At 48.0% G+C, this 15164-nt stretch overlaps 1 long non-coding RNA gene across 1 annotated transcript; it reads left to right on the forward strand.

Moving 5' to 3' along the window:
* Positions 1-586: 586 nt before the first annotated feature.
* LOC119293487 lies at positions 587-1755 on the forward strand. The gene is made up of 3 exons (XR_005143083.1): positions 587-789; positions 866-1114; positions 1695-1755. It is a non-coding gene; the product is annotated as an uncharacterized LOC119293487 (long non-coding RNA).
* Positions 1756-15164: the final 13409 nt, after the last annotated feature.

Consider the following 15164-nt stretch of genomic DNA (forward strand, 5'->3'; position numbering starts at 1 on the left):
TTCTATGCATATTTGAATTATTATTATTATTGTTTATTCAAAGTGTTTTCCAACTCAAGGCAAAAATATTTGGAGTGGAGATAATATGACTTCTCGCCTATTAGTTAGTTATGGAAAATGCTAAGAATATATTCTGGTGTCTACCTAAATTATTTTGTCTTTATATAAACTCAAAATTGTTTTATAGTGGTTATTATGTTGCTCTTTATGTGCTTGTTTTGCATAAAATAAATTTTCAAAATTTAATTTGTGTTGTAAAAATGTTCACTGTTTTATATAACAGTAATAATATTTCTATGTATATTTCTGGTATTTTTAGGAAGTAATCTGCTATTGTTTTTGTTTTAGCCAATAGTTTACTGTGCAGTTGGGCAGCGCTGTAGCAAAACCAGCGCGCAGTCTCTTTTTCCACGCCCGCGCGCGCGCTAAGCAGCAGCGCAGCAGCAGCCGCTAGCAGGCCGGCGGCCCGTTTCTGCAGGCCTCAACTCACCGCGAAATTTGTTTTTGTTTCCTCCTGTGCCGCTGACACTTGGGGCCCGCCAGGTCGTCTCTTTCCTCAAGACGAACTCCTGTTCGTTCACGAGTTCTTCCTGCCGATCCAAGTCCTCGCCGATTTGGCCAAGTCTTTGCCCCTAGGCCACGGAATCCACTCTATATATATTCCCCATCTTCTTCTCTTTCGACTTTTGGCAAATTTTTGTCTTCCCGTGCCCGTTTCGCCCGGATCCGATCTTGCCGGAGTTCGCCGCTGCAGGAGCATCTCGCCGGTTGTTTCCGTCGACGCAGAAGGTTCCCAGCACCTACTCTTGCCCCTGTTAATTCCGCCTTGGTCTCTTCTCTCTCCCTCACCTATTAATTCTCGCAGGGAAGCACCCATCCGAGTGCTTCGACCTCCGCCCCGACGAACACCACCGTCGCCGCTCCAGCCGAACCTCACGGACGTTAGCACAAGGACCGGTCGTCCCGGAGGACGTTTTGGAGTTCGACGTGTCCCTCCTTGCCTCGTCCTGTTCTCCCCGAGCTCGGGAGGCCTTTCCAGCGACGCCAGCTTCAAATCCGAGCCGCGCCGCCGCCGTCTCATTCAATTCCGGCCGGCCTACTCTGTTCCTCTCCGGTGAGCCACCCTTAGCCGTCCGATCTCCATCCAACCGCTGGTATTAGATAGCCTGTGTTTTTTTTTATTTCCGACCGGTATGCGTTATGTAGCGGCCGTTCGTCCGTTAACCACAATAGCAGACACCCTACGGCCACTCACACCTTGCCATGTGGCAACGCCACAGCAGCCGCGTCAGTTCTTCCCAGAACGCTTTTATGGCATAATTGTTCTTTGCAGATTCCATATCAAATTTTCATTTAGGTTTATCTTGAGATCCGTAACTCCAAATTCATCGATTCTTTTTCCTGTGTACTCGTAGTGACCAGGAGAATATTGAAGAACCAAAGTTTCACATTTTTGAACAGTTCAAATTTGAATTTGTTTAAATTTGAATTCAAACTTCCGGAGGCCCTATCTTTCAAACTGTTGATCCAAATTAGTTGATTCTTTTTGCATTGTGATCCTACTAGCATGTAGATAATATATGCCTACTAATATGTTCTGTTATTTAAGTCTTTATTTGAATTCGTTGTTGTTTACTTTATTTTAGTGTTATGTGAGCATAGTTTAATTATCGTTACCTCCGTTAATCGTATAGATTGTCCGGAGTGTGAAGCGGATCGGAATTAATTGTTAGAGTACTTCAGCACCGTTCAAGGCAAGTTTGCACTTTTGATTTTGATCATCCTATATTCTGCTATGCATGTGTGATTTTTATGCTATGACATGTGCTTGGTTTGATATGTATGTTCTGTGTTGTCATATTCTGGTGTGATCAACTTGCTATGATAGACGTGGGCATATGTCGAGTGATCCATGAAAGTGGTGAGTGTTTATAGCCGTAGGCTCGGGATTATTAACCAAGTGAATGCGTCACTGGCAGAGCGCTCTATTGTCCCTAGAGAATGCGCCATTGACAGAGCGCACTTGAGGCGAGGTTTAGTTTTCGAAACTTAAATCAGGTGAATGCGTCCTTGGCAGAGCGCTCTATTGTTCCTAGAGAATGCGCCACTGACAGAGCGCACTTGAGACATACTTCTGAAGTTCTTGTCATGTTTATTTAGAATCTTTGGGTTATCTTGGGCGAGTAAATTAGAGACGGTTGTGAGTTCAGGTAGTGGAGGTAGGTGAAGACATTCTTCTCCAAACTAGTGTGTTTTGTTTGTCATACATTGCTTTGTGGATGTAGGTTTGCTATATCATATTGTGTGATTTGCCAATACATTCAATGTATTGACCCTTGTGGCTGCAACTTATCATGTTGCAGGATTTTCAGATGATCAGTGAGATACAGTAGGGTTGCGAGTCTTCACTCGACATGTTCTTCAGTGGGCATTGATGGACTCATCGTTGATTATGCTACCTTTCCGCTGTTATTATTGAATAAGTTAGCCATGTGCTATTCAGTTTGTAATACTTTATAACTTCTGGATCATACGTTATGTTAAATGATGCACTTGTTATTTGATATTCATATGTACTGTGTGTGCTAGCGAGTTGATCCAGGGACTAGCACTGTGAGCACAGAGACATCGAATCTTATCAGGTTCGGGTCGTTACAGCCGAGACGGAAGGGAAAAGGGATGAGGTGAAGTAAGAACTTAAGAGAAGAAGCAAAGAATCGAGAGCACTCGAGAAAAAGAGAGGAACGACGAGAATGACGAGAATCGAAAGCTCACTGAATCAGATAGACTATGAAATAACTCCGGTTAGAACGAGATAAGAAACGAATAAGACTGAAAGGATTTAGGCAGCACTCCGGCTGAAACATGGAGGAACAGAACACGAGTTTGATAAGACGGAATGATACTTGATGAAGACATGACACAAAAACTTCGGAAAGAATTGAAAGAGAATTGAATGAAAAGAATTTAGAAGGATTGAATGGAGTTGTTGAGAAAATCAACAACGAAAGAATAAGCTTGATGTGGACTTATGGATAACATCTCAAAATTTATGAGCTGATAACCGACCACGAGCGGAAAAGATTAAATAATTGGGAAGAAATAAGAAATGCAAAACTCCATTCCAAAAGATACGAAGAATTAAATGCACCTCGCAAAGCAAGAAGAAGAATACTTGAGCTTCGCCTACAAGAATCTTGATGAACACTTGAGGAATGAATTAAATCCTGACGAACCACCATGAAAAGCTCCGTTGACAAATGGATGATGAGATAGAATTGAGGGATGAATAGAATAAGATTAGCCTTGCGATGATTTAGATGGAGGTTCCAACAAAATGGCCGTGGAAATTTGAACTCCGGAAAAGAAAATATGAAAACACTTGGAACTAGAATTTATTCATCAAGAACAAACTCCGAAGGAAGGGATTACTCACTTGGATGAAATAAGAATAAGATTTATTGTATGCTTATCCTTCATCAAATTAAACTTATGACAAACAATGGATTTTGCATATTACTTATTTTTCTTGAAAAGGTTTGAGAAGTGACATATCGCAAACTTGAGAAGGTCTTCATGAACCACCGGTAGGATTGGAAACAACGAATGAATTGATATGGTAACAAAGGAAAAAGAATCTTGAATGAACCACCATAAGAATTCGAAAATGACTGATGAAAGAGACTGAATCACCGGGATAATTGGATAACAGTAGCTGAAATATGAGGACGAAGAATTTTTCTGGAATGATGGCCTCCGGATGGTCGAGAGAGAAAGCAACTCCCGAAATGCATCGAATGATTGAAAAGAATTTTCACGATTGAAACAATTTGATAGGATGACATCGAGCTAGCACCGCGAATCTCCGGGAGAACAGACAAGATTTAAGAGAGAAAAAACTCTTCTTCGGTCTCCAAATGACGACGGGAAACATCACCAAAATTACTGAGATACTCCGGGAGAACGAAAAGCGAAGAGGTTGAGCCAACATTGAAAAAAGATTTGAACGAGATCTTGGAGAAGGCATGTGACTGATGGAATCCATTCTTATGTCACACTTGAAAAGAATTGAGAATACTCCGGGGAAATTAGAAGAGTCAGGTAAGATCCTAGGAAAAGACCTGTGGGTTAGGGGCCACTAAAGAGAAAAACACCGCTGGAAAGGGATGATGAACAGATAGATGAAGCACCAGAACAATTGAAATATTTTAATGTGGTGACAACCTCGAGTTAATTCGAACACAGACGAATCTCCTGAGATGTCTTCCGAACTCCGGAATAGTCAAATGGCGAGAGGCGAACGAGCAAGGAGAACACTTGATTCAAGGAAAAGAATGTAATCACTACTGAAAAACTTGAATTGAATCCACCGGAAAAAGAAAGGGATGAAGAATGACGAACGAGACGAGAATTCACCGGTTGAAATAATTAACAGAAGGCTGAAGAGGCTCCACACAAATGAAATTGATGGTCGAAAGAGACTCAGACTCCGAGAAGAAAAAGGGTGGGAGGGCGGGAAAAACTAAGGCACCTGGAGGGGAGAATCGATGAATAACTTGAAGAGAAAACACCGGTTGAAATCATTGAGGAAAGAAAGCAAAGACTTCGCACGAGTAGGATGGATACTCGATTATAGACTCCGGCTCCGAGATGAAAAGAGGTGGGCGGGTGGGAAAAAGAAAACAACTGAGGATTGAACTCAAAGATGAAGAGGCTCGAGTCAACTTGACGAGAAATGCACCGGATGAAAAGAGATGAGAACCAACGACCGAAAAACCAACTGCGTGATCCTAAAGAAAAATTTGAAGGGGAAGAGAAGTAATTTAAAACACCTACGTCAAGATTCCTGACCAGAGCGACGAAGGGGCTGAGGAGTAAAAAGAATTCCTACTCTCCAATATAACTAGACTTCGAAAAAGTTTTCTTCTAGACTCAACAATGGCCAAACTACACGATCAATCAAGGGGGCTCCTATGGTCGGTCGAGGCTCTGATACCAACTTGTCACGCCCAATATGCGATACTATCCTAAAGAGACTCGAAGGTCCCACCAAGGATAGAACCGCATATTGAAACGCTTTTGCAAGGTGGATATCATTACATCAACATTACATAATAGATGGGGATACATACAAGAGGCATAGAATGCCACACGAATACAACATCATCATACATAAGAGCATCATCCGTCTACGGATGAAACACAAATAGAATCTCAAACGACATCCACCCTGGTAGCCCAGGCTGCTGACCTGGAACCTATCCCCTGATCAAAGAAGAAGCAGAAGAAGAACTCCAAGACAAGCAAACATCGCTCTCGCGTCATGATCATCGCATAACCGGTACCTGCAACTGTTGTTGTAGTAATCTGTGAGCCACGAGGACTCAGCAATCCCATTACCATGGGTATCAAGACTAGTAAAGCTTAAATGGGTAAGGAAGGGGTAAAGTGGTGAGGTTGCAGCAGCGACTAAGCATATATGGTGGCTAACAAACGCAAATGAGAGCGAGAAGAGAATAAGCGGAATGGTCGTGAAGCTAGCAATGATCAAGAAGTGATCCTGAACTCCTACTTACGTCAAACATAACCCAAAACCGTGTTCACTTCCCGGACTCCGCCGAAAAGAGACCATCACGGCTGCACACGCAGTTGATGCATTTTAATTCGGATCTGGTGTCAAGTTATCTATAACCGGACATTAACAAATTCCCATCTGCCGCATAACCGCGGGCATGGCTTTCAAAATATTATACCCTGCATGGGTGTCCCAACTTAGCCCATGATAAGCTCTCGCGATCAACGAAGGATATACCTTCTCCCAGGAAGACCCGATCAGACTCGGAATCCCGGTTTACAAGACATTTGGACAATGGTAAAACAAGACCAGCAAAGCCGCCCGATGTGCCGACAAATCCCGATAGGAGCTGCACATATCTCGTTCTCAGGGCACACCGGATAGGTCAGCCTACGAGTAAAACCAGCCCTGGGGTTGCCCCGAGGTGGCCCCGCAGTCTGCCCATTTCGGACCAACACTTAGACAAGCACTGGCCCGGGGGGGCTAAAATAAAGATGACCCTTGGGTTAATTACTTCCAAGGGAAAAGGTAGGTGGTGGTGAGGCAAATGGTAAAACCAATGTTGGGCCTTGCTGGAGGAGTTTTATTCAAATCAAACTGTCAAGGGGGTCCCATAAATCACCCAACCGCGTTAGGAACGCAAAATCCAGGAACATAACACCGGTATGACGGAAACTAGGGCGGCAAGAGTGGAACAAAACACCAGGCATAAGGCCGAGCCTTCCACCCTTTACCAAGTATATAGATGCATTAATTAAATAAGAGACATTGTGATATCCCAACATAATCCTGTCCACCATGGAGCAATCTTCAACTTCACCTGCAACTAACAACGCTATAAGAGGGGCTGAGCAAAAGCGGTAACATAGCCAAACAATGGTTTGCTAAGAAGGGTGAAAAGGTTAGAGGCTGACATGGCAAATTGGGGAGGCTTGAAGAGCAATTGATAGGTAGCGCAGCAAAGCGATAGAACGAAGCAACTAGCATAGCAATGATAGTAATGAGATCCAAGGTCACGGTCATCTTGCCTGAAATCCCGCTAGGAAGAAGAACGAGTCCATGAAGAAGATGAAGCCATGAAGACGAACCAAGCGTAGACGAACGAATCCTCATGATTGCAACGAAACGGGAACTATCGAGAAGAAGCACACAACACGGTAAACACACCACACATGAGCAAGGAATGATGCACACACAAGCATGAGGTAAGACAAGACTACATGAAGCTACTCATGGCAAGAGATGATGCATACAAGAGCAACACATCAAGGTAAGTTTAAATGAGGCTGGAAACAACATATAACAATCCCGGTAAATCCTCATATGCAAATTTTGAAATTGGTCCAGATCTGAATAAACCTTATGTTCAAGTTGTTAAACAGCAAGTTAAGATACACCAAGATAATCAACACGAAATTCTAGTCAAGTTACATATAAAGTTCATTTAATTCGGAGCTACGCCTAGAAGATATGAGCAAAACAAGTTAAATATGGCATTGATGAAAAATGCATACAAACATCAAGCAAACACCTCAAAACAAGGATGCAACAAGATAATATGAAACTACATGCAAAATCAAGCAAGTTTCATATAGAGCACACTCAAAACGGAGCAATGGTTCAACACATAAACTCTATACAAGTTATAGCAACAATCTGTCCAAAACAACAACTAGGCATATTGCAAGCATCAAAATAATATGTACAGCATCTCAACATAAGAACAAAAGGCATGGGCATGATGTACAGGTAAAGAATAACAAAACATGAACACTGAGCTATCTCCAGAAATCACTAGAACATGCTCAAACACACATGGCAAGATTGCAAATGATAATAGTTTCAGACTTCGCAGAAATAACATCAGGTTGCAATGTTTAGAGCTATCAAACAACATGTTACAGGAACTTATCATGGCAAACAAAGACATGGCATGAATCTACTAAACCCATAGAACAATAGTCCTTTACTGACCATGAGCCAAAAAGGAACAGAAGATATGATGGCACCCATGTAAACATGGCAAGTTATATGACAGATTCATACATGGCAGGAACAACGATAAGTAGGCATGTTGGTGAGCTTGAAACACTCACCACAGAGCAACACATGGCATGGAAAGGCAACCAACAGTAAGATGGCATATTTATGAAGCTAAGCATGGCAAGAGCAAGTTTATAGGATACATGGATCACTAGCAACAATCATGGAAACACTGAACTTCATGTTAACAGGCTGACAGCAACATTATTTAGCAACTTGAGGGCAAGATTACAACAAGCTACAGTAGGCTATAAATGCAACCAGGGGCATGGATGGATAGAGCATGACATTTATAACAAAACATCCTTAGGGAACATCTCCAGATTATGCATGTAATGACTTGTAGCAGTAGGTTTACATAGCATCACAAAATAACAGATTCAGCCTAGCAAAACAGTAACAGCAAGTACACTACTTCAGGAGCTCGATTCACTCACCACAAGTCATCGCATGACAAGATAGGCATAGCATCAACAAGAAGACATGTTTATGAAACTAACCAAGGCAATAACAAGTTCATATCATGCAAGGACCAACTACAACAACCTTGGCAAAATTGAATAACATGTAAACAATCTGCCAGGAAATATTTTCTAGCAAACGTAGAGCAAGAAAATGACATGCTAGACTACTCCATAATTGCAAACAGGGGCATGAATGGATAGATAATAACCATATGTTCAAAACATCCTCAGTGAAGTATCTCAAAATATGCTTGGATCTCTCTGTAGCATCAAGTTTACATGGCATAAGAATAATAGCAGAATACGGACTGAAATCAGCAACATCACGAAGCCTAGTTTGCATGCTTGTTCTAGTCACCATATTGATCATAAAAATACATGGCATACACCCCTGTAAATATGGCATGATGTAGCACAAAACACATGTAGACATCAACCACATAGGATGCACACATCAAACATGGCAAAAATGACAAATGAACATGTTCTGTTAACAGACAACAGACAACATTATATAGCAGTCTTGCAACTATGATTCAGGCATCAAGATGAGCTCAAATGAACATGGTGCAATGGAATGAAATGTAGAGCATCTCACAATGAACATCTTGATATAATATGCACGCAAAATGGAGCAGTATGCAAAGAGTTATGGCATGTCTAATATGGCACCAGAATGTAATAATTTCAGGACTTGGCCGATTTTTATTAAAAAAAAGGACGAGCGTCCAATAGTATAATGCGCGCAGGGCGGGATTTAGGTGCCTCACCACTGGGCTTGGCCCAGGTCGGGGGGAGAGGCTTGGCAGGCCGGGGCGTTGGGCCAGATCATGGGGAAGGCCCACACGGCGCGAGGGGGAGGCGGGCGCTCGTCGTCCTGTCCGACAAGGCCGATCGAGGCCATGGCAGGGCGGCGGCGGCAGCGCCTGAAGGCGGCACCGGCGACGTCGCAGGGCCGGGAATGGTGGGCGGCGGCGTGGGAAGCCGGATCTGCCGGATCCCGGCCGGATCCGGGCGGTGAGGCGGCGGCTTGGAGCTCCTGCTCCTGTTCATGGCGCAGAGATGGAGAGAGAGGGGGTTAGGGTGAGAAGGAGAGGAAAAACGAGGGAGGAGGCGGCGGGGCTGCACTCATCTGGTCGCCGGCGGCGGGGCTGCAAGGTGGCGAGGGAGGCGGCCGGCGGCGGGGATGGATGGCGGCGCTGGATCGAGGGGCTCCTCCCCTCGAGCGGTTGCGAGAGCGGGGATCCAGGCGGCGGGGCGCGCGGGCTCCTCCGGGCCCAGATCTTCCCGGGGTGGGCCTGGTGCGGGCCGCGAGGGCCGCGGGAGGTGGCTAGGGGGCGTGGGCGACGTGGCAGCCCCCGGTTGGCTGCGGCCGGCGGCTGCGGCGGCGCGACCAGTGGCGTGGCGCCAAGTGGCGCTGAGGAGGTGGCCGGCGGCGGAATTTGAGGTGGAGGCGGCGGAGATCCCGAGGAGGAGGGGGATTGGCTGCGGCTGGCGTTAGGGAAGGGGTGGGCTGCCCAAAATGGAAGGAGGAGGGGTTTAAAAAGGTAGGGGTTAGGGTTAGAGGGTGCTAAGGGGGGGTTTTTGGAGCCTCCGATCTTGATCGGACGGTTCCGGACACGAGGGGGGTAGGCTGGGCCTAGGAGGGGTTTGTGGGCTGTGCTAGAAAGGCCAGCGGCTGAAGCAGAGAAGAGAGAGAGGCCCGACAGCAGTTTTGGAGACCGAAACGTCCTACGAATATATCGGCTATATCGCGGTTATATATTTAACGTATGGGCAGTCAAACGAACTCCGAATGCGACGAAATTTGGTAGGCGGTCTGTCTACACTATAATAAGACCGCACACCAACTCTCACCCCATTCTGAGGACATTTTTATGCCACTTATAAAATAATATTTCGGAGGTGCGGCGGGCGCATGCGAGTGTGTCCGGACTCGGAACGGACAACGGAGAGAACCGGCGGAACCCGAACGGATGCAAGTTTTTAAAAGCATGCAGATGAAATGCAGATGATGACATGGCAATATGCAACACGCAAGCAAATGACATGGCAATGACGGCGAATAACTGTCAGACACCTGGCGCATCGAATTCGGGGCGTTACAATAGGGCTCTCTTCGGTCGGCCTCGACGTGGTGCCTCAGCTTGGCAAGGTAGAGGCACCACCCTGAGGGAGGGTGGTGACACCCCGCTCGGGGTCGCCTGGCCTAACCTTCGTAGGGCCAGGGGAGTGGCCCCAGACCTCATTAGGACCACAGTGGAGCATGGGGATTCCGTGGCCGGGGGCTCATCACCATCGTTGTCGTCTGCGAGGCCGGGGAGGAGCTCGCTTTGTGATGGAAGGATATCTCCGTCACATCGTCCTCGGTCGCCTTCGAGTCCACTTTGCCATCCTCACCGGCACTTTCACCAGAGGACACCGGCATCGGGGAGTTGGGGTGCTCGGTCGACGCGAGCCCCAGCTCGTTGAGGACGGGCATGGAGGTGATCAACGCTTCCTGTCGGCACGGAGATACAGCAGGGTGTAGGCCTCCGGGAGGTCCCCCGGCTCACCCTCGAGCACGGTGTTCATGGCCTTGTTCAGCTCCTCACCCGTCAAGCTCTCCGAGCGCAGCCTGATGTCGTCTGCCGCACCCCAGAACTCTGCGTGTGCAACTGGAGCGGAGCCAGGCGCTGCGTCAGGAACTTCTTCACGAGCATGCCCCCCGTCAATGCCCTGGCATCCATGTCTACAGTCATATTCCTCAGGACAGGCGTGGCCCGGGGGTCGGAGAACTTCTCGTGGCTCCACCTCTCGAGCCACTCAGGTAGCGCGGTTGGTTGTTCCAGCCGCGCGTTGAGTCCCTTGGCGTCCATGAAGACCCAGCAGCGCTGGAAGCTCTCCACCTTCTGTCCGGCCCTCATGAGCATGTTGTTCTTATGGACCGCGATGAAGTACATGGAGCCGAAGTGCTAGGTCGGATCGTGCAGCCGCAGGGAGAAGAAGTGCCGGGGGAGTGGCACCGAGGGTCCCACGCCCATGAATGCTTCACAGTAGAAGGTAACGATGGATAGGAGGAGAATGGAGTTGGGTTGAAAATGCAGGGCCTGGACCTGGTAGTGGTTGAGGACAGCGGTAAGAACTCAGAGAAAGGCGGGACAAGCCCCGCCGTTGTGGAGGAAGAAGGGATAAACCGTCTGCGCCAGGGTCCTTTGCTCGGTGGAGCTGGCCAGGAGAATGGTCGTGTTCCACTCATTGTTGTTGCTCGCCGTCTGATACGTCTCCGTCGTATCTATAATTTTTGATTGTTCCATGCCAATATTATTCAACTTTCATATACTTTTGGCAAGTTTTTATACTATTTTTGGGACTAACATATTGATCCAGTGCCAGTTCCTGTTTGTTGCATGTTTTATGTATCGCAGAAACCCAATATCAAACGGAGTCCAAACGGGATAAAAACGGACAGAGATTGTTTTTGGAATATTTATGATTTTTGGGAAGAAAAATCAACGCGAGACGGTGCCCAAGGGGGCCATGAGGCAGGGGGCGCGCCCCTGACCCTCGTGGGCACCCCGTAAGGCGGTTGATGCTCTTCTTTTGCCGCAAGAAAGCTAATTTTCGGAGAAAAATCTGGGCGAAGGTTTCAATCCAATCGGAGTTACGGATCTCCGGATATAAAATAAACGGTGAATGGGCAGAATCTGGGAACGTAGAAACAGAGAGAGACAGAGAGACAGATCCAATCTCGGAGGGGCGCTCGCCCCTCCCATGCCATGGAGACCATGGACCATAGGGGAAACCCTTCTCCCATCTAGGAAGGAGGTCATGGAAGAAGAAGAAGAAGGGGGGCTCTCTCCCCCTTGCTTCCGGTGGCGCCGGAACGCTGCCGGGGGCCATCATCATCACCGCAATCTACACCAACACCTCCATCATCTTCACCAACATCTTTGTGACGCACCCGATTCAATCGTACACTAATCATGCATGCAAACGTGTACGATCAAGATCAGGGACTCACGGGAAGATATCACAACACAACTCTAAGACATAGATAAGTCCTACAAGCATCATAATACAAGCCAGGGGCCTCGAGGGCTCGAATACAAGTGATCGATCATAGACGAGTCAGCGGAAGCAACAATATCTGAGTACAGACATAAGTAAACAAGTTTGCCTTAAGAAGGCTAGCACAAACTGGGATACAGATCGAAAGAGGTGCAGGCCTCCTGCCTGGGATCCTCCTAAACTACTCCTGATCGTCGTCAGCGGCCTGCACGTAGTAGTAGGCACCTCCAGTGTAGTAAGAGTCGTCGACGGTGCCGTCTGGCTCCTGGGCTCCGGCATCTGGTTGCGACAACCAGGTAGAAAGGAAAGGGGGAAAAGGGGGGAGAAAAGCAACCATGAGTACTCATCTAAAGTACTCGCAAGCAAGGAACTACACTACATATGCATGGGTATGTGTGTAAAGGGCCATATCAGTGGACTGAACTGCAGAATGCTAGAATAAGAGGGGGATAACTAGTCCTATCGAAGACTACACTTCTGGCAACCTCCGTCTTGCAGCATGTAGAAGAGAGTAGACTGAAGTCCTCCAAGTAGCATCGTATAGCATAATCCTACCCGGCGATCCTCTCCTCGTCGCGCTGTTAGAGAGCGATCACCGGGTTGTATCTAGCACTTGGAAGGGTGTGTTATATTAAGTATCCGGTTCTAGTTGTCATAAGGTCAAGGTACAACTCCAAGTCGTCCTGTTACCGAAGATCACGGCTATTCGAATAGATTAACTTCCCTGCAGGGGTGCACCACATAACCCAACACGCTCGATCCCATTTGGCCGGACACACTTTCCTGGGTCATGCCCGGCCTCGGAAGATCAACACGTCGCAGCCCCACCTAGGCACAACAGAGAGGTCAGCACGCCGGTCTAAATCCTATACGCGCAGGGGTCTGGGCCCATCGCCCATTGCACACATGCACGTTGCGTGGGCGGCCGGAAGCAGACCTAGCAACCTCCATTACAAAGGAAGTCACGTTACGTGGTCCAATCTGGCGCGCGCCGCTCAGTCGCTGACGTTACAAAGACTTCGGCTGATACCACGACGCCGAGTGCCCATAACTGTTCCCGCGTAGTTGGTTAGTGCGTATAGGCCAGTAGCCAGACTCAGATCAAATACCAAGATCTCGTTAAGCGTGTTATTATGAAGTAATCGCGAACGCCGACCAGGGCCAGGCCCACCTGTCTCCCAGGTGGTCTCAACCTGCCTTGTCGCTCCGCCACAAAGATCCACACAGAGGGCCGTCGGGACAAAGGTCCTTTCAGCCCCCAATCCGTGAATCACTCGCGGGTACTCCTCGAGCCGACCCGACTTTAGTCACCATATGTAGTATGTATATATGTTTAGTATATACCCGTGATCACCTCCCGAGTGATCACGACCCAATAGTATAGCAAGGTAGACTGACAAGAATGTAGGGCCAATGATGATAAACTAGCATCCTATACTAAGCATTTAGGATTGCAGGTAAGGTATCAATGATTGTAGCAACAATGACAGGCTATGCATCAGAATAGGATTAACGGAAAGCAGTAACATGCTACACTACTCTAATGCAAGCAGTATAGAGGAGAATAGGCGATATCTGGTGATCAAGGGGGGGGGCTTGCCTGGTTGCTCTGGCAAGAAGGACGAGTCGCCAACACCGTAGTCGAACTGGGGGTCGCCGACAGTCTCGGGATCTATCGGAAAGAAGTAACGGAGAGGGAACACAATAAATAATAGAGCAATCAAAGCATCACAAAGCATAACAAGACAATATGCGGTGTTCGGTGTGCCCTAACGCGGTAGTAGGTGATACGGTGAAGGGGGGAAACATCCGGGAAAGTATCCCCAGTGTTTCGCGTTTTTGGACAGATGGACAGGAGGGGGAAAGTTGTGAGTTTGCTATGCTAGGGATGTGTGGCGGACGAACGGGCTGCATATCCGGATTCGTCTCGTCGTTCTGAGCAACTTTCATGTAGAAAACATTTTCATCCGAGTTACGGTTTATTTTATATATTTTTTTAAAGTTTTAATTCATTTTCTAAATTTAAGAGATTTAATTAAATCCGAAAATAATAAGGTTAATTGCTAGATACACCCAAAAGTGTACCCAGCCAAGTGTTGGAGTGGCTGACAGTGGGACCTGGTTGACTGCTGTGTCAGCAGTTAGCTATGGACCAGTTGACTGGTCAAACTGACCCAAGGGCCCATCAGTCAGTGACTATTAGAGTTAACAGCAAATTAAATTGATTTTAATTAAGTTAATTAGTAGGTGGGGCCAATCTGTCAGTGGGTCATTAGTTCAGAGAGCTCATTTTAATTGAACAGGTTATTTAGCAACATGGGCCCCACGTGTCAGTGGCACAGAGGCCAATTAGCACGAGGCTAATGATGTCCAAGTCGGCACTATATGGTGGCGATGGCAGAGCGTGCCGGTGATGGCCGTGTGCTCGTCTCCGGTGACCGTTGGTCGTGTAGAGGGGTGCTACAGGCAGCTGGGAGAGCGTCGCATCGAGAGGCATGAGTGGCCGGTGCTGGGGTGGCCGGAAACACGGCCGGTGACGAGGTTCGGCGGCGGCGGGCGTGCAGCGCGTGTAGTGAGCACGATGAGAGCGAGGCTCGGACGGGCACGGCGGCGGGTCAGCTAGGGAGGAAGAGGGGAAGGGAAAGGGGCTCACATAGCCCTGTAGTTGCGCGAGGCGTGCTCGAGGAGGAGGACGGGGAAGGGGCGGCGTCCGGGTTGCCGGCGACGAGTGCGGCGGGGCGACGGGGTCGAGGACGCAGTGCAGGAACGACGGCCTCGGCACGGGGCGAGGAGGAGGCCGAGGCACGCAGGGTGATGGCAGCGTCGGCGGAGACCTCAGGCAGCGGGCATGCCGGCGAGGTGGAGCTCCATCGTGGCAAGGGGGTCGGCGACGGGGGCGAGGCCGCGGCTTTCGGCGGGCACCGCGTGAGGGAGAGGATGGGCACGAAGGAGGTCCGGTGATGGGGCGGGGCAGCTCCGGGAACGGTGTCGTGGTGGTGGCGACGAGGTCGAGCGATCGGGGCGGGTCATTC

Source organism: Triticum dicoccoides, chromosome 4B (genome assembly GCF_002162155.2).
Source record: "Triticum dicoccoides isolate Atlit2015 ecotype Zavitan chromosome 4B, WEW_v2.0, whole genome shotgun sequence".
In the NCBI taxonomy this organism is placed as follows: Eukaryota; Viridiplantae; Streptophyta; class Magnoliopsida; order Poales; family Poaceae; genus Triticum; species Triticum dicoccoides.